Source organism: Ixodes scapularis, unplaced genomic scaffold (genome assembly GCF_016920785.2).
Source record: "Ixodes scapularis isolate PalLabHiFi unplaced genomic scaffold, ASM1692078v2 PGA_scaffold7__128_contigs__length_106722199, whole genome shotgun sequence".
In the NCBI taxonomy this organism is placed as follows: Eukaryota; Metazoa; Arthropoda; class Arachnida; order Ixodida; family Ixodidae; genus Ixodes; species Ixodes scapularis.
The window spans coordinates 67808111-67828256 of NW_024609882.1; the positions used below are offsets into that span (position 1 = coordinate 67808111).

Below are 20146 nucleotides of genomic sequence, written 5' to 3' on the forward strand. Positions count from 1 at the left end.
GGTGACGTGTCCTGAATGCAAGCGCTACTTAAGGGAAATGCATCACATGACGGAGCATATCAGTCCATGTTTAGCCTTAACCAAAAAGGACTCAGCTATCCACGACCTGAAGCTGTCTGGCTGTGCAAGCTCGTCCGCACCTTTGTCGAGAGGGCTCTACAGTCGGCAGAGATTCGTGGTTGTGGAAGGATTTGCAAGGTCCTCTCGAGCGCTGTGCTTCCACACCTTATGGAGTGCCCGCTGATGTGGTGTGTTAACTGCTGAGACCCCAACCATAGCGAAGAGCTCTGCGAGCTCTTCCTCAGAAAACTCCTCAGACCTTTTTTTGGCAAACTGGGCTGGTGACCTGAACAGCCCACTAGAGAATATATTGAGGCTTTCGCGGAAGCCTCTTTCCCGAAAGGTACTCCGCTTGTGAACTATATGACTCCCTTGGTCTGTTTTTTGTGAACAGTGAAGTTTATAATGCTGAAGTTTTCCACGCGGAATCCTATTTTATATTGTCCTTCACAGATGAATAAATGGCACAGCTCGCGCGTGCTCGAGCATCGGTTAAAACCGGAAATCATACGGCCTAGCTATATCCAACGATAACTCCTATATATTACAGTGGTAATAGAAACGGGGCAACAGTTACGGGAACAAGAAAACGAAAATTCTTTCATACTGCCAGCAGAATGGAGCTTTAACGCGCAGCCTCCAGCTGAGTGAGCTTTTCGCAGAAAGAATCATGTGCTTTTATTCTACACAGATTTGTACCATCATTCATGCAATCTGGCACTCGTTTCAATTGAGACTTGCAGCTTCACGAAAAAAAAAATCTAAATAGCCACACCGGGCCGGGCCGGGCGTACTGCTCCCCTCTCACTATATTTCGTCTTACCTTAGCATGGACTGACCGCGAACGCTGTGCTAGCGCGAGCGGCTAGCCTTTACTGCCTTGACTAGAGCACTCGCTGCACGAGCGCTCATGCAGCCGCCGAGGCTTCCTTCGAAGCAACTATCTCGCGCTTTTAGCCCACGCGGCTAACAAGTGCATACTAACGTGAAACGAAGTATAGAGTTCCTCGATATGCTCCCCCGAAAGGAACTCTATCTCTCACTAAAGCCCCATTGATAGAGGCCGTTTTTACAAGTACCGCCAACCATTGTTGTGGAAACGCGCGAGACACGTGCCGCGAGCGCGTGCTCCGCCGCCATTCGCTTCCAAAGGCCGCTCATTTCAGTGCTGCACCGCCATTTGCTTCCAGGGTCCGCTCGAGACATGGGCCTCGTGCGCTCGCGCATTTGACGCTACTTGCAAGACACGTAAACACATCGAGGGGCTTTATCTCTCACCGATAACGAGCGCCACGGCTGACGCTGCGGGGTAAAGTAGAACTATCGCTCTCACCGGCGGAGTGTAGCATACGGCAGGCCGCTCCCAAAGGGAGTCCTAATCGAGTGGCCGTGGGCGAGCTACCACAGTTCTTTTGCAACGTGCATTCCGCACCATGATTGCCTGTCTTAGCAGGCTATTAATGTGAGCTCGTTCTGAGCATGCGCTCTTAACATCGCCCTCAAATCTCATCTACAGCTGAGACACCAGTCGCCCCACTGAGGCAGACTAACTTCCGGCTGTCTAAACATACATACAACACAATTACTACTTATTTGATCGGGTTTTATAATGGGTCTATTGGGACAGGGAAAGTATACAGTGACACGAGAAAAGAGCAGTCATTGGAACCGAAAAGTTTCTGTGTGAGCACTCTAAAACTCTCGTGCATTCGGCAAGGCTCCAATAGAAGTTACGACGTGTAACCCCAGTCAACGGAAATAATTATGGTGTGTCGTTTCATCACCATATAGAGGGTATTCACTGGACGCCATATTCGAAGGCGATGTTTAGAGCGCATTCTCAGAACGAGCTCGAGCTATTAGGCTGCTAAAACCGGCAATCTCGATGGTGCGGAATGCGCGTTGCAAACGAATTGCGGACGCTCGCCGTTCGCTGCTCACCGCAAAAGAACTGCGGAAACTATGGCCGCCAGTGAATACCACCCTGATAACGATGGCTGCCGTGAGAAGCACAGCATAGTTTACACCACCGGCCACGTTTTTGTTCTGCCCCTCGTGGCGCTAGTAGTCGTGGACGCTCCGGGCAATTCTGGGGACGCGCGCTACTGAGCAGCAGCGGAGAGATACTACGGAACATTCCAACCAGCGCCGATGATGGGACGCTGCAGTCATCGACTGGTAGAGCCGTGGTGGTCGTCCGAGACACTATAGGCGCGTCCCGCCGTTTGAGGCGGAACTGGCGGGCCGTATCTTTTTTTTTTTTTTTTTTTTTATTGAGCGGCCATGCGCACTTACTGACAGCTCAAGAAACGCAAAGCGTGGCGACTCACCAGGGTCACGTGATCTCCCCGCGGCCAATGAGTTCGTGGCCCCAGCCTATATGAACGCCGAAGATCGAGCCGCGAAGCAAACAGCTTGACGAAAATTAATCATGACGCTGCATTTCTTAAGCTGGCAGTGACAGTTATGTCGGCAGGAACGCAAATAACGTGTGGCCTGTGGTCAAGGCTCGTTAACAGTCCATCACACGAATATGGAGGGACTTCGGGGAAAGTTACGTTCTTTAACGGTAGTTGGACCGTTCTCGTAAACGCGTACGCGGGGGCACCGGCCAACAGCAGCATTTGTAGAAAATAGCCCTTTTTTTGGTGTCCGACTTGACGGGTATATAATGGTGCACGGCTCTTGAAAGCGCGACGTAGTAGGGGACAGAGAGAACGGTATAGGGAAAGAGCCGACGATGACAGCGCTAGACGTAGCCGGCTTCACGATAGGTATAGCCAGTTGTGACAGACGCTTCGTGTTCGTGCAAGCGTGTGTGTCAGTGGGCCAAAATGTTGGTCGTTTGCTTCGCACACTGCCTGAATAACCCCCTAAAGCCGCAGTGATAGGATGTATTTTAACCCCGAGAAAAACCTTTTCACGCTGACTTGCGTGGCCGGTACTGCGAGGGCGACGAGTTAAAGGAAATATATAAATTGGGGCGCCGGGGCTTTTCCTTTCCCTAAAATTGCGAAACATCGCTACCCTCGCTAATTCGGGGTAACTTTTCAAAACCGTCCAGTTTCTGAATCACCTCAAAGATCGATGAATGGTCGCTAAATTCTTCCAAGCAGACGCTTTCGTTTTCCATGAGGAATGCTTGGGGCCCTTTGAAGCTGCACTGTTGCTAACATTGAACTGTTGTTCTGTTGTTAACACGCAGTCTAGTGAAACACGCGCGAAGTAGGAGATCTCTTTTTTTTTTTTCTTTAACAGCGTCCTCTTTTAGATAAACGGCATTTCGCTCAACTGAGGCTCCGCTTTCCGCAAACCGAGCTTCAATAAAACGAGCCCGTTGTCTAAAGCCTGTTCCGATGAAAGGACGTTCGATCAACCGTACTAAACGCGAATTTAATGCTACCTTGTTGTTTGTGCGGCGGCTCGATGCATCATCCCGCCGGGCGAGTGGGCGCGATGACTTTGGGCGGGTCAGGTTGATTTTGTGACAGTCATTAACAACGGTAATTTACCTTCGTCTTTGTAAAATAAGCTTACAAACATATTTGCATAAGTGGAAACACCTTGCACCCGCAGCGCTAACTGAAGCTGTCGGAATTTCCGGTGCGCAGCGCACGGAATAGTAGCGCGAATGCGCGCCCGATCCGTTTGGCGAACCGGTTCGAAACGGTTCGCCAAACCATTCCGAACTGGCTGCAAAGGCAAAGAACCGTTCCGGTTCGGAACGGTTCTTCTGTTTTGCTCCGGTTCAAAGTTCAGCTCCAAAATGGTGCCGAACCTTTCGGTTCGAGTTCGGTTCCGGTTCAGGCAAAATAAGTGGTTCAGTTACGATTACGGTTCGACTCCCTAGTTTGCATGGTGTACTAGCTGTGTGACCGCAACTTAACGCGATCCTCTCTTTTATTCACACTCATAACGGCGCTGTATCCTTATTTTTATACAACTGTTTCTTGTGCGATATTTTAGCGATGCCGCGCAGAGCGAATTGTAGGTTAAGGGCCACTGCAAATAGCCTTTTAACCATACCGTAGACGATGCCTGTGATTTTACGTACATTTGTTTTTTTGTTAATATGACAAATGCTGTTCCAGTTGTTGACAGAAATAAGCCGATCCTACATGCCGTAAAAACGAACGCCAATATTGTTTTCTATTTAAGGTGGAGCCCGATGTTTCCAAGAGCCGCCTGACGATAAACATTTTTTTTCATTTCCAGCAATATATACAGTGGTGTCAGCAATAATATATCCAAACATAACGCAGCTCGATAAAGTAAGCGAATAAAGACAGACGAGACAAAACTGAATTTCAGCAGTGTGTAATATATAAAAGAAGGAACAAATTACAGAATATAAAGTGTTAACTTTATGTTAGAAAATGTAGGACAAAAGACGAGTTTCCGCTTGGTTTTAATGGCGTCGACGGTGCTGGTGACGCATTCGTTTTGAGGCCGTCTTTCTCTTTCTTCCTGCTGCACCTGCCGGTTGAAAGAGAGGAAAAGCGCGCTGGAGAACACCACCGAGACAACAAGGCCGTGGTGCCGAATATTATACGTCACCTACAAGAGGACAACGCGGGGCAAAGATAGGAAACGACTGGTGCTTCAACGTTCGGCCGGGACTCGTGCTCGGTCAGTGAGAACACGAGTTCCGTGAAGAGGAACGCTGGCGAAGCCCTCGTGTCTAATTCGTGCCCATCTCTGGCCCTCAGTAAGTGACGTAAGCAAATTAGCAATACGGCCTTGCCATCTAGGAAGCGTTCACTTCACGTATAAATCTAAAAAAAAAAGCTAAAGTGTTTGATTTTAATATTGCGGATGATAACTGTTATATTGGCGTAAATTTCGTGGCTCTGCGCGAACGAGCATGCACGACAAAACACGTGGAGATACTACGCGTGCCATTAAATCAGTGTGTCGAGGTCGCGTAGCAGAAAGAAGGCTCGTAGGAAAATTCCCTAGAACACTTATGGGGGAATGCTTTGGCGAACTTGGAGAGATATTTTAGCGCTATTTTGTTGGTATCTTTTTTTTTTTGCCGTGCAAGCGCGCGATCGCAGTTACCTCACTAAAGGCGCGAGCACGGAGCGCTCCTAAATCGCTCCAAATCCACCAAAGAATTCCACAGCGACTGAGGCGCGTGCCAGCACTGACGAAAGACGAGGACGATGTAAACGTGTAAGTGGTAAAGGCTAATGGTAAATTGTGAGCGTAAAAATGTAAATTCTGTCATCGATTACGTTAGTTTAGTTTGCTTAAACTGAACGCAGTCGTTAACAGAAATGATAAAACATAAAGTGAGCGCGTGAGGGAGCAATAATCGCAAAAGCTCATATCTCCAAAAATGGGGAACCTGTACATCTGTTCCACTGTTTATTCTAGTGGCATTGCAATGTACCGCATATTTTGTTTTATAGCTGTGTAGAGAATTTAACAATACATCCCTCAGACTTGATTTAATTTCAGACAATTTTTTTACTACTACATGGTAACCAAGAAGCGGCTTTTAGGGTTACTGACGCTTTTTATCGATATTATAACTATTTTAAAGGGGTTTTCATTTTTTGTTAATGAAGAAAGGGTACGATGTAACATCTTACAAAAAGACAACTGAGTCCATAAAGTGCAAACATATTTTCTACGACGTACAGTGAAATTATAGACCTCAAATCATTGGCCTAAATATCGTAAACACACATATCTATGGGAGGAATAAATTAACTTTTACCACATCATAATGTTTAGCAACCACTCAAAGAGTTTTTTGTCCGCGAAGATGCACATGCACATGGCGGTATATGAGAAGACTAAATATTCCATAAAATATATCGAAAAATATTTTTTTTAATATTTCGCGGGAATCAAAATTCGCGACCGGCGTTACACTGGGGAAGTTTCCATTTATGATCGCGATCCCATTATACGTTAATCATCCATACCCTTGATCAAAATCCAAGCATTCAAAAGCACAGAACACTGCACCTAAAGTCCCTGGATAATCTACGCTTAAAGTACCGGCACTTCGTTCCCCGATATTCTTGTGGGCGCCGTCATTTTGGCTCATTTAGTAGAGCGGGCGCCATCGACCCTTTTCAAAAGTCCATCGAGCAACATTGGCGGTCGCCATTGCTTGGACACGAGGGGCGTGACTGGATCCGAGTGTTCGCCGAACGCGGACGTCACACTCGTGTCCAATGCATGCTCAAGGTCTATCGGCGATTGTTATGATTAGAAAATGTGACTTCCGAGGTTACAGATTCGGTTTAAGAGAGCTTAGGCCACATGGTTTCCCTATGTTCAAACTTTTCCCGATAACGGAAATGCGTTTCCCGTGATGTCAAAAAGAAGAAGAAAAATCCATTGGTGGATCTTTAGGGAATGCGTTAGCATGACCCTTGGGAAACGCCACACACGTCACCCTTTGGGAAACACTAAAGGTGACCTCTTCACTTTTCTGTTTCGGTTTTCTCTTTTGCTTCCTCTACTTTTTTTTCCGCCTCTTTTTGGCTTCGTTACGGGGTCAGTGTCAGCGTTTCCCAAAGGGAAACGTTTCTGGCGTTTCCAAAGGGCCATGCTAACGGATTCCCTAAGGATTCACCAGTGGATTTCCCTTTAATATTTTCTGGCCTTGAGGGTTCTCGTTCGCCCGCCTTGCACGCTAAGCAGCGGCATCCGCTGCCTGACGCTGTTTTCGCTGTTCACCGGTTTCAGGAGCCTCGGCAGACCGTCTCTTTCGTTCACGATGCGACTTCTTTTGCCGCCTACTTGGACCAGCGCTAGTACTTGGTTCCCGCTCTATTCTGTAGCAAAAACCGAGGCGTACGCGCTCCACGCACCTACATGTTCAGACTCGCCCCAGCATCAGCGCGCATTGGCTTCGGCCGACCTACGTCGCCTCACTCTCACCTTTGTCCTTCACTGCTCTCCTCATCTACGCGTCGCGCTTCCCTTTCCGCTGTTTTGTCCGCAGACGGACGCCTTCAGTTTTTCCTAGACACGTTGGTACTAATGCTAACGTAATAATAATCCTTGGGATATCTGGCAACGATGAATTTGAGCAACAACATGCTTGACGTATCGTTACTTTGAAGCGTAGCTTGTACTGCATGCCTGTAGCTATAGCCTCCTCCATACTCACAAAGCCTGGCAGTTTGACGACGGAGCCATAGAGTGCCCGGTCGCAGATTTGGAGCACGAGGATCTGGTAGCACGGAGCATCAAAGAGCCATTTCTCGGAGAACCTGGACGTCAGCGCACAGCTTTTGCAGCGGCGAGGACCCGAAACACACCTTCGGGTCCTCGCGTCTCGCCGCAGCGTCTCGCGGCAGCGGCGAGACGCTGTGTTTCAACGTCGCGCCACAGCGGGATGCCAGTCACGTGGCTCCCCTTTCATTCGTTGTCTGCCGCTCCACCTTTTCCATTTCGGCGGCCGCTTCTCGTGACGATCTGCCAGGCTTTGTCCGTACATCGGAGGCTATGCTTTATTTAGCACGTGCTACTGGTGCGAGCTGTACGCGCTTCTTTCTTCGGCGCTGCGCTTTTGTACAGCGTTCCCCACTTCTACTATAGGGAAAACGCGAACATTAGAAGAAAGTTTCAAGAAATATAAACGACACGAAATGAACAATGATCTAGCAGGAAAAGTGTCCATAATACTTCGTCCCCCAGCTTCCATAACGCTACACGTGCACACTGAGCGACACAGTCAGCGCGAACATGACAGTTCCATTTTTTCGCAGTTTACACATGGTATAGTTAGCGCGGAACAACAACGTTGCCCGACCAAGTCGGTGACTAGTATTTGCGGATTCAACAAAAGTCTCGAGTATTTCAGCTCTCACAGAGAAAAAGAAATTAAACTAGCTTGATCATGCCAAAAATACGCGCGGGACACAGAATGTGCTAAGGTGTATATCCGTGCGAAGTGTGTGGGTGGCGCATATTGTCTGTGTCTGACGGGTTTGGATGTTTAACGAGTGCGGGGTTAGTGCAACCACGCACTTTATATATAAGAAGCTCAACAGATTAGGCGTTCATCGGTCTTTGTTGGCATGATCGAGCTAGTGTAATATTTTGACTTTATCAACCAACTGTTAGCCGTCCTCACACACCTGCCCTGCTTAGTATAGACGGTGCGTTATCTGCCTGTGAATCAATTGGTCCCAAGCTCAATCTCCGTCGGGATCATTCATGTTTATGCCCTTTAATAATATCCCAGACGGGCCCGTATGCTTTGTATAACTTATACGTTCTAGGGCTCCGTGTTTTCGGATAAATCCGAAAAACACCGAAAAACACCCGCCGGCAAAATTTTTGTCAATTCGGATTTATCCGATAAACTCCGAATTGTTATGTGCCCCCCCCCCCCCCCCCCCCCCCCCCCCACAAGCAAGAAAAGAAAAAGTATTTTTTGTCTTTTTTTTCTATTTGGGCAGTGCAGGATCAATGGTCCTGGGAAAATGACACCATAATTGTCTTTCAAGCCTCGAACCGTTGTCTAAGGGGGGTCCTACGGCCTGTCTCGTCAAGGTTGGTTCAGGGAAACAGGTCATCGTACCATTCGTGTCACGACAAAAGCCACTCTTTTGGTTTCCAGTTTGGGCCATGGTTATTGTTTATTATTTTTTTTTTAATAGGAAACACTGCGAAATTAATCTCCGAATTTCAGAGAATTGGGATTTACGAAAAATAAACTCCGATAAACACCGAATTTTCGCTAAAAAATAAACTCCGAAAAACACCCTCCGAATTTCACGAAACATTAACTCCGAAAGCACGGAGCCCTACGTTATAACTTATAACCTTCCTGTAATGGCCGAGCGTGATGGTAGTATTACAGTTTTTCGTGGAAATGGACGCATAAAAAAAAATCATTCTGCGTTAAAACAAAAAGAAACCCGGGGATCCCGTATTCGTGCTATGTTACACCCTTTTCAGTCCTACCGCAGCCTGTTTACGCTACGATCCCATGCGGCTTGCAAGTTCGTCTGCTCTTTGAGCACCCCGTGAGTTTGTTTACTCCCCAAATGCGCCCACGCGCTTCTGTTTTCCCCCGACATCAACAAATAACGCCGCATTCTTACACGCGTTCTTCATGTCCCTCTTCGATTCGAATGCTGCTCCCTGCGTTCTGCGATGCGCGATAGACGCAATTTAAAAGTTTTGCAAAAATCGCCTCCTGCGCGCTGCCATCTTTGTCTGCTGCGCCGTGGAAAGCCTTCTCGCCATGCGCCGTTGCTCGGCTGTGCTGTACATCAGACGCTGGGCATGCGCCCACAGCTCAGTGACTCAGCATTTTTCGCCCGGGTGATAAGCGATGGAAAGGTCTATATGGAAGCAACACGCAGCCCACAAAAGTGCACCGACACGGCGGCGCTCGTCGTCTTTATGCGTTCGTCATTACTGGACAGACCATGTCATGCACAGTAAATGTGCCGTGATACTGGTTTTTTTTTTTTTTTGTTTTTTTTGGCGCGTGATTGGTTTAGTTGTTGATGGCAAACGCACCAAGACGACGACGAGCGCCTTGACGATATACAGTTTTGGCGCTGCTCGACTGCTCCATCGGACGGTATACCGTCCGCTTCGGTCGGACTTAAAGAGAATTTTAGGGAACCGTTTTTGCACATCCGATATGGTACGATGAGCCCGCCGGTACGAACTGCGCATGTGCGAGTCTTCTGTGGTAGCGCATGCGCAGTTTGTACCGGAGGGCCCATCGTACAGTATCGGGTGCGCAAGAGTGGTTCCCTAAAACCCTCTATTGTGAAACGGACTACAGCTACGGTGAGGGATACGGTGGACAATCGAGATGTCCCTGTGGCTGCAGGCGCGGATCGGAGAAGCACGATCCATATGGCGTCACAGAGACCAGCGTGGGGGACCGTCGACTAACGGTATACGTGGCGGAAGTAACCATGATTTGCGAGATAATATTTATTTGCGCTAACTTACAGAATGAAGATATGTCACATCGTTTATTCGCTGAATTGCAACTCGTGTTAGAACTGTATCGTGTTTGCATCAATTTTAAGATGTGCGCTTTCGGAAAACTTAGGGTACCTTCGTGTGCACGTTGATAAGGGTGATGACATCTGACCCTTTTGTTCCTTACGCTTTTGTTCCTTTTTTTTTTTGTTCCGGGGAGCGTGAAAGCGCGTCTTTTGGCACGAGCTCTTGGCATTGACAGTGCTACGGCGGCATTTTTTTATCCGATATTTATTCGTATTTTTCCAAGAAGCGCGTGCTGTCGGAATCGGGTACGACAAAAAATGGCATCGCCCTAAGCAGAAGGGCATTTAGGCACCCTAGAAAAACTCAGTTCACGTGTTTAACAAACATTTGCGAAAAATAAATGTCATCTAAAGGAATGCGGTTAGAGTTGGCCACTCACCCCAATGAGACCGAATGGTATAAAAGAAACAATTCGGTTCTCAGCTGGAACCTTCTTCCCCTGTCAGAATAGTATGTCATGTTATTCATGCCGTCTACAAAAATCAAATACGCTTACTAAGAAAGGGTTACTGAACCGTGAAATCCTCCCTCAGTTGACAGACACGAGACGATAAAATCTGTGAATAACAATTAGTAGCCAAAATAAAATCAATATAAACCCGGTGGCTACACTGACAAAACCAGTTCAGAGTCTAATGGTTGGCATGGTGTCAAAAATCCATGGCGCAAAACACGGTCGCGTTGGTGTTTTATAGAGATCTTACGAATGTTTATCAAGCCTGAGGTACGATCAAAGTTTGCGTTGAAACTGAAGAGTCTGCTGGTTAGGCGAACGTTCGAACTTTTGTCAAAATTCTACAAAGTTCAACGTTTTGTTTATTTTTTTCATTTATTTTTTTTTAATACTATCGGTCGCCCACAAGACTAAGATAGGGGTGGAAGTTAAACTAGAAAACACGCGCAGTATGCGCACATTACTAGTACAATTATTTCAAAACATTTCAATGAAAAAAAAGAAGAAGCGTTGAAGAAACTTGCTTGACTTTAACACAAAGCATTTCAGGTTTTGGGAAGAAAACAATTTATACAGTAGTTTGTTGTACGTTTTAGGGTATACTGACACATCAGTGCAATATAATACGAAACATGAGTTTTTGTTTTTATTTGTTTAGTTAGATTTTTAATTAAAAGGATATACCCGCAAATATTACACCCTTACACTGTCAGGTTCCGTCAGCATGTTTTAAGTTTCCGCAGTGCATGCGCATAACAGCCGAACTTGCGTCCAACTTGACGCTCAAAATCCGAAAAAGTCGAACCGGGTCGAACATGAACGTCGGCAAGTTAGCGACAGCCCTATTTAATGTTTATACAGAGCGAAAGCGTTCCACAACGTGTCTTTGGTTATTTGAAACACAATGAGTGGCACAAACAGTGACTGAGATAACGCCCAGTGAACGCGCCATGAGAAGGCGTGTATGGCGCCTCCTCTACGCGGGCGCGTATGGCGGGTAAACAAACCCACGAGGTGCGCAAAGTGCACACGAACCTGCACTTCGTGTAATAACGAAAGACAGTAAAATATGCTGGACGAAAGGAGAGGCTAGTCGCCCCATAGAAGGGACTAAAGTCACTGGATCCTGGGAAAGTCGCGCCAAACTCCCCGTATGGTCGCCATTTTGGTTCATGGAATGAGGAGTTTCTCGTTTACCTCTCCATTCTCGGTGAGCCTGCTTAAATTCGTTTGTGACGAACAGCTTCATAGAGACATTTCACGTATACTACCAAGGTTTTGATATCAACACACCCGCGAAACAAGAGTAAATCTTCGTGATGCCACCACATGCCGCGTTGATGCCTGGAGGCATTAAAAATAACTTTCCTGTCTCGAAATACGCACGATCCACAATAACAATGTAAGATATCTTTGTAGTTAGTCACGATTAATAAGTTGATTGCATGCACAGTGCCAAAGACGCTTATATTGGCGAGGAACGCTCTCAGTACGGTGATGCCACAGAGCGATTTTGGCGCGACTGGTTGAAAACGACTCTTTCGAAGTGACAAAGATTTCAATGGACCAAAATGGCTATTGCCATGGCAGCTGAGACCGATCAGCCAATCTCCTTGCGAGGTTCGGTCGCCTGTATGTTAGTATTTGTTTGTGTCCGGCTAGCAGCCAGGGAAGGGAATGGGACTACTTTCCCAGGGTCTGCTGACTCTAGAAGGAACCACTGCCAATAATTTGACCGTATTCATTAAAGATGCAATGCAATATTTTTTGTACTTTCGACTTGCTTGTCTGTCCTGCCATAAGAAGTGGAGGGATGTGAAAGGTCTGGTCCGTGAAGGCTATGGCTATTTCTACCATTTTGGAGACTGCTCTGGGGTCTCTAAATCCACTTTTAAGTCCAAAGGGGAATCTTGGAGGAAGGCGTAGAACTGTACAATATGCAGGACGGCAAGGTAAAAAGAAACCAGGATGATGACTTTGCGAGCGTACTTTGAAGTATGAACGAAAATCTAAACAGCCTTAGTACACTTAAAAGTAGTGTAGAAGGTATCTAAAAAGTCGGTACAAGTTATGCATGAGTAGTGTGACGAAGTTTTCAAGCACACGTGCCATCAAGATAAAGATATCATGGACCTAAAAAAAAAGAGTAGAAAGTATTTAAAACCAAGAACGATTCAACGAAACCCATCAGCTCGCGCAGGAATTCAATGATCTTGAATGGAAAAATAGAAAATTAAATCTTGAGTTTCATGGCATCCCCGTATTATGGCATCCCCGTAAAGTGAACTGAATAGGTCGAACACATCTTGCTACATTCTTGAGAAGTTTACCAAGAAAAACAAGGTTTTGCTTGTAGTGACCAAAAACTGGGCACGAAATCATGATCACAAGTATATGTCTGGCACAAGAATGGTAGGATTTATATTTGACAGAACGACGGCGAAAGAACGCTCCTTGTGCGAAGTGGAAGTGACTTGTAGATTGTGTAATTCTTGCTGACACTTTACTTTGTGTTTGTTTTCATACCTGATAATTACATGCTCGGTTTGTGTTACGGCATCTGATTTTTGAAATATTTGTGTAAGACATCATGCACAATCATTAAAACAATTTCACTTAGGTGCACAGTTCGCGAGAAACAGGAGTACTCAGATTGAAAAGCTCTTTGATGAATTCGAATGTGCATTCGACGTGATCATGTTAACTGATGCTTAATTGTGCGTCGAAGACAACAATGTTTTTAACATACCTTTATATAAAACAGTTTCTAAGCCACACCAGCAGTCGGGTAGGTGGTGCGTCTTTAATGGTAAAAAAAAAATATTCTGCGAATTCAGTTCACACAGAAAGAAGAAAAACACTAAAATATATGAGGGACAGTTACAGTTCTTTCAACAAGCAACGGCATTTATATAATGCCCATCACACTGCGAAAGCTACTTTGGTAACAAAAAAATTCAGGGAAGACGAAAATACTAGAAAACGATACTAGAAAAAGATCAAAATAAAGATAGCTGAATTTAGCTTCCTTAAAAGGAAGAAGGAGACAATTGGAGGAGACTTTTTCTATGATAACTCTGGCACTAGGAATTCCAGCTTTGTTGTCGATAACGACCACTAGGGCTCTGAAGCATTGTCTGTGGCGTTCTTGATCTTAAATGCTTCAATTATTTCCCGCCCGTACTTGTCCTTCTGTGAGCCAAGCACTGTAGTATTTCCATAGCTATGGGTGCAATCATAACTAGGGGTGCAACCAACACTAGAGTGCTTGCCTCACACAAGAAAAAATATGGGCGAGAAATAATTGAAGCATTTAAAGGGCGAGAAATAATTGAAGCATTTAAGACCAAGAATACCACAGACAATGTTTCAGAGCCCTCGTTCTCATTCTCGACAACAGAGCTGGAATTCCTAGCGCGAAAGTTAGCATTGAAAAAGACCCCTCCAATTTTCTTCCTTTTCCTTTTCAAGATGTTAAATTCTGTTGGCCATCGGGTCAGCTGAACACAGAAAAACGAGGACACGAAGGAAAGGACTGGACCGTGTTCAGCTGACCCGATTGCCAACAGTATGTACTAACTAGATCAACTAAACCCCGCAACTCATTTAAATTCAGCTATCTTTATTTTTATCTTTTTATACTTTTTTCTAGAATTTTCGTCTTCCCTCAATTTTTCTGTGACCAAAGTGGTTTTCGCACTGTTATGGGTATCATATAAATGTCGTTGCTCGTTGAAAGAACTGTGAGTGTCTGTCTCTCGTCCATTTTAGTGTTTTTATTATTTTTGTGTGAACTGTATAGTATATCCAACGCGCTCGGCTACCTGTACCCAATTCTACGAAATTTTGCCCGATTTCTCGTGTGTCAATAAAGGCTATGAAGTTCTATCTCTGTGATTTCATCGAAACGTGATAGGCATAGTGTGTACTTACTGCCTTTAAGACGGAAACCTCCAGAATATTTTTGTTTTCTTTTCTTGAATCAATTTTAATTTTTGCGAGTGAAAATAAATACACTGTGATTATGGGCGGCGATTTTAATATTAGCTTGCTCGTAGACACTCCAGCGAAGATGCAATTTGAGAAGCTAATCCAACAATTCGGATGTATGAATATGACCACCTTACCTACCCGAATCACTCCTACGCCTTCTTCGTTGCATGACTTAGATTTATGACCAATATGCATACATCTTATTTAAAAGTAGAAGTAATAAGGACAAACATAAGCGATAATCACGGTATCTATTTGCGTCTTAAGAAAACGCATTGCATAATAGAAGCACTGAATTAGTATTTTTTAAGACATTACACCGAACAACCTGGACACCTTTAGACAGAAAATCCACAACCTTGATTGCAGCGATGTCTTTCAGAAAACTGACGGAGATCATCCCTATAATATTTTCACATTTAGGTTTTAAAACGTGTTCCTTGAATGTTTTCTTATAGGTTACTTCGGCAGAACGAAAAAAATTACAAACCTTGGAGCACCTTAGAACCATTGGGCAAAATCAAAGCAAAGGACCGATTATATGTAACTATCGTAAAATCGAGAAATGATCATTTGCTTAAAAGCTTAAAATTTTCAAATCATATCGCAGGAAACTAGAAATGCGAAAGCGAACTTGTTGCCCTTCTCCAGGGATTATTTTAATAATTCTTGTCCAGCTCGCTTGCACCTTTGCATTTATTTGCATTATAATCATAACTTTAAACTGCAAGCCTCACCCTTGTTGGTGTTAGAGTGGTGGCAGCTGATAAAACCTGTTTGCTCTACTGACGTTTGACCCCTGGTTAGCTCTGTTGGTAGAGCGCTCCACTGGAAAGGGAGAGGTCGCGGGTTCGCGTGGTTCAGTTCCGCCTGGTTCGGGCGGAAAATCCGCCTGGTGCAGGCGGAAAAAATTTGCCCGAACCAGGCGTATTTTTTTCGGTCGCGCACCAGTCACCTAGCTGTGTTTGGAGATTTGTGTTTGTCCTTTGTCCCTCTTGTCTTTCTCCAGGGATTATCTTTGTTATTTTTGTATGTTTTTCTCCAGGTGTGCAAATGAGGAAGATTTTACTTGGAGGAAACTAAATTATGTCCTGCACCGCAGTAACAAATCAAAATCAGTTATAAAAATCTGTTTGCCTACAGCTAGAGACGGTTTTGATAGTAATGATTTTAGTTATATGGATTTATTTTGGATATATTTATTTCTGAACCCAGTTCTTGATGCTGAGGTGACGTCTGTTTTTGGGGGGTTGAATAGCAATGGCGGTATCAAGATTAAGCCTGTGAAATATGTTTTACATTCGATATCACCATTTAAGGTATATATCTAACATCTGTTTATTAGAAGGAGCCTACCCTAGGCGAATCCAGGCCGCAAAAATTAGTCTTGAATAAAAAAAAAATTGTGTCCCTAAATACCTGTCTCGATATTATCTGCTGTTTTTTTTTTTTTTTTTTTTTTTTTTATCAAAAGGAGTGGAAAAGGTAATTTTCTGGAGAATGTTCCTTTTCTGCGTTAGGCGTTCTATGCCTAATACAGCACAATTTGATTTTCGGAAACAAACACTCTCTATTGGGACAGAAAGCATTTATCCTAAAATAGTTTGAACACAAAGAATTAACTCTCGGTATTTTGTTGTAGATTTCAAGAAAGCGATCGATTAATTAAATCACGACATTTTTTAAAGAACCTTTATAGGTATGGTTTTTGCACCGAAGCTTCGATGCTCTTAACGTCGTATTTACGCAGTAGAAAACAAAATTTGCAACTAGATGGTCATTCTTTCAACATAAATCCAATTTTATCAAGTGTGCCCCAAGGAAGGATTTTCGGTCCGTTTTTATTTAATATATATTTGAACGATATCATGAACAGATGACACCAGATTATTATTTTCAGGTAAAAGTCCTTCCGAACTAATTACAAATGCGAATAAACACCTTTTAGATTTGGAAAATCGGACTACATTTAATGCGTTAAAAATAAACACTTATAAAACAAAAGTCATTCTCTTTCGCCCCCCAAAAAAGGTATATGTGTCGATAAAGATATCATGGTGTGTAACTCAAAAATAGGAATAGTCAACGTCTTTAAAACGCTTGGTGTGTTATTGAAAAATCGGATGACTTGGGACGATCATAAAAACTGCGTCGCGTCAAAACTATCAAACATCGTAGGCTTAACAAAATACATATCGCCACACTTTACCTACTACTGTCAAACTTCTTCTATACAACACGTTATTTTATTCGCACTTAAATACTGTCATTTTAATGTGTGGGGAAATACCCCTCTCAAGAACTTACAAAAATTGCATATGTTCCAAAAAATGTGAATATAGAAAACGTTTCAGATAACCACCCCTCTTCGCAACGGTTTCCCTAGTAAAAAATCTTAAATGTATAAAAACGTTCTTGGTCCAGTAAATGCATATGATTAAATAAGATAACATAAGAACATACAAGGCACCTTATAAAAATATATAAGGTATATAAACTGATAAGAAGTTTCTCATAACTTCTTATATAGGTAACCTTATATTGTTCTTATATGCTCTTATAAGGTTCTTGTTTGGTCTTATATGATCTAATTTAATCATAAGTGTGTATTGGACGAAGAAAATTCTGATACATAAAATATTTTGCATTAGGGTTCAGAAATATTGTATAGCGTACATTCACAACATGTATGCTTATTGTTTAAGCTTAGTCTATAAGCACGAAACATTAAATCATACGCATTTTCTTGTTCGAGTAGCCCGTTTATTTAGAAAAACGGTCACAAATCCCACACGTATCACCGATGTTTGGAACATTTATTCGTGCAAAGCAGGTTACGGAGAAGAAATGATAAAACGTAAACTTCCAAGCTTAATGAATCTCTGAAAAAATTGCAATATGCAATGAATATTTCAAAAATTAATTTTTTTAGCGTTTCATTATTTGTGCTGTTTCGTTGTGCTCCATAAATTTGTTTATGTTTAAATCTGTTGTATAATGATGTTCTTGTTGTTTTTGCAGAGTGCCTTTGCTGAATGTATGTAGTGTACTGAATGCCTTCGTAATCTTTAGGTGTATATTTTCTGGGGAGGGGGAGGGAGAGGGGGGAAGGGAGCTCGTCGAGCTGATTTTACAGCTTTTTTTACCCAACCTCCCCCATCGTTTTGATGGAAAATAAAGGTATTATGTTTAAACGTATCATTATTATTAGCTAGACAAACAAAGCGCCACTTATACCTATGAACTGGATTCTTTACGTCATCTACCTCTTTCGAGCGCGGTGCACAAATTGTGCACGAGTGCTGCCTCAGCGTATGGCATGTGAGTTCAACCCGTGCATCGCTGACTGAACGCAAGCCCCGGCCGAGCGCTGACGAAACGTTCGGCTTTGTCAGCCGAACCCTGTGTTAGAAACGACAAACAGGTAATTCATGTTTTTGCTGCCAACATCGATGTGGTTCTCAACTAAACAACGGGGGGGCGCGACGCTCGAATTTCCTCCCCAATTATTCGATTTCAATATAAGTATAAGGCTCCCTCTGTGGTTTGTGCAGGTAAAACTGTCATCAACATTGGCGGAGCCGGCTGTGCCGATGGTGCTGGCTTTCAGAAACGGAACGTTTTTGGCGTGATTGCCGAACTAACCGGAAGATCCTATCATGTTCTACCCGCAGAACGTGCCTCGTAATGCGTGCGTGCTTGTTGTCGTACAAGCTTTTCTTTTCTTTTTTTTTTTTTTGTATGGTGCCTGGTATGCTTTTCCGACGGGCGTGTTTTATGTGTCCTAAAAATTCGTCTGAACGATTTTCCCCCGAAGACGTCAAAGAAGTGTCATATGGCTTTCATGGAAGCGGTATTTGACCCTCTGTAGCAGGTTCTGTAGCAGGCAAATTATTATTTTGGAGCAGCCACTAACGCTTTTCGAGCAGATACCAACATCTATTAGAATATCACTTAACAATGAAAAAAAAAAGGAATTGCATCGCCAAATGTAATTTATGAAGGTGGCGATGCATGCGAGTTGGTTCGGGACTATATCAAAACCTTTGAGGAATAACGAGAAACTTCTTCTACTCGTCTTTGTGTTGTTTCTTTTTCGCTTTTTCTCGATAAAGTTAATCTATGATAAGGATTGAGGGTTCCTCTTTGATAATGGAGCATCGTATTACCTTTTGTAATAAGGAAACATAGGGTGCAAAAGGATGAAACTAATACAATAAAGTTTCAGTTACAATTTTTCAATCCATGAAACTAATACCAATAAATTTCGCGACATTTCTAATTCCTATTTGTAAAGTATGATTAGTGATTTTTTTGTTGTTGTTTTGCTGTTTACCTTTTATTATTGTGCACTGAATTTTGCATTTATTTCCCCCCCCCCCCCCCATGTAATGTATCCCAATTGAAATACCTTTGAGGAAATAAAATAAAGTAAAATAAAAAACACAAAGCCTTATTTTGAGAAATAAGGCTCTGGTAGGCTTTGTACGTTCCGCATAATATGGGTATTAAAAATTGTTGGAAAATTAATCAGCTGAACACTTCAGTTCGGATAAAGCCTCTCTCTCCTCCCCCTCTTTCACTCAGTAGTTTATTTAACCTGTAAATTAAATTTTCGTCAAATGCCAGCAAAACCCAGTATACCCGCTAACATGTCTATTAATCAAAGTACATCCCCCAAGTTTTGTGAATCTACTAAACTAATGACTCTGATATCATAACCTGTAAAAACAACCAGGTTGAGTGACACCGAAAGAACAGGAAGGAGGTGTGACGAGAGATGACGTGCACTTTCATGAAAGAAAGTGTACGTAGTCCCTCGCACCACCCGTGTCTCATTCTTTCGGTGTTCCTCAATTCGACCACCAAACTTGTCAGTCTACAAAAAAAAAAAAAAATTCAACTTACATGAAGGCTTACACTCGTGCTTTAAATATGGCACTACTCTTGAGCGGCTTCGCAACCATACTTAACTCACAGTTTGCTGCTCTGTCGATCAACAGTTGCGCAGGAGCTACACCGTTTATTCTAATATAGACACGTGCATTTTTTTTCCGGTGCCGCTCTTTAAAATTAGAGATCAACCTACAATGCACTCGGGTGTAAGGCGGTGAAGCTCGACTCGCGCGCGCTGCTGAGAGGAGGTGAAGGTTGACCTGAGCGGCGCAAGTACCACGGTACACTGTAGCTACGGCACGGAGGCATGTGGTAGACATGATAATGGAGTGATCGATCAGGATTACAAGAACCTGGTTCTGCCTTATTTCAATAGCCGTCATCCTACTATATAGCAAAGCTTTCTCGCGACTTTTAGGTCCTGACATCGCCGACATCGTCTGGAAATTTAGACGATGTCGACGATCAACCGGCCAGCACGATTTACGAGCAATCTCTATACTTTGTTTTACCTTTAAGTCAAATCAGTCGACGCTACGAGCCAATGGGACCGATGAGACAGCGTCAAAGCACGACATCACGGGATTCATCATCTTCCTTTACGCGTATTTTCATCGGCTAAACTAATTCAGTGCAGCGAATCTCCCATAACTGGCGCGTTTAGTGTGTGTGTGTGTTCGTGGTTGTGTGTGTTCGATTTGTCGCCACGCCGCTGACCAATCGCAGCAGACG

At 43.8% G+C, this 20146-nt stretch overlaps 1 protein-coding gene across 2 annotated transcripts in view; it reads right to left on the reverse strand.

The window, feature by feature from the left end:
- LOC8051285 (protein pygopus) overlaps positions 1-20146 on the reverse strand; it is a 64997-nt gene that overhangs the window by 24982 nt on the left and 19869 nt on the right. The gene's annotated exons all lie outside the window — the stretch shown is intronic.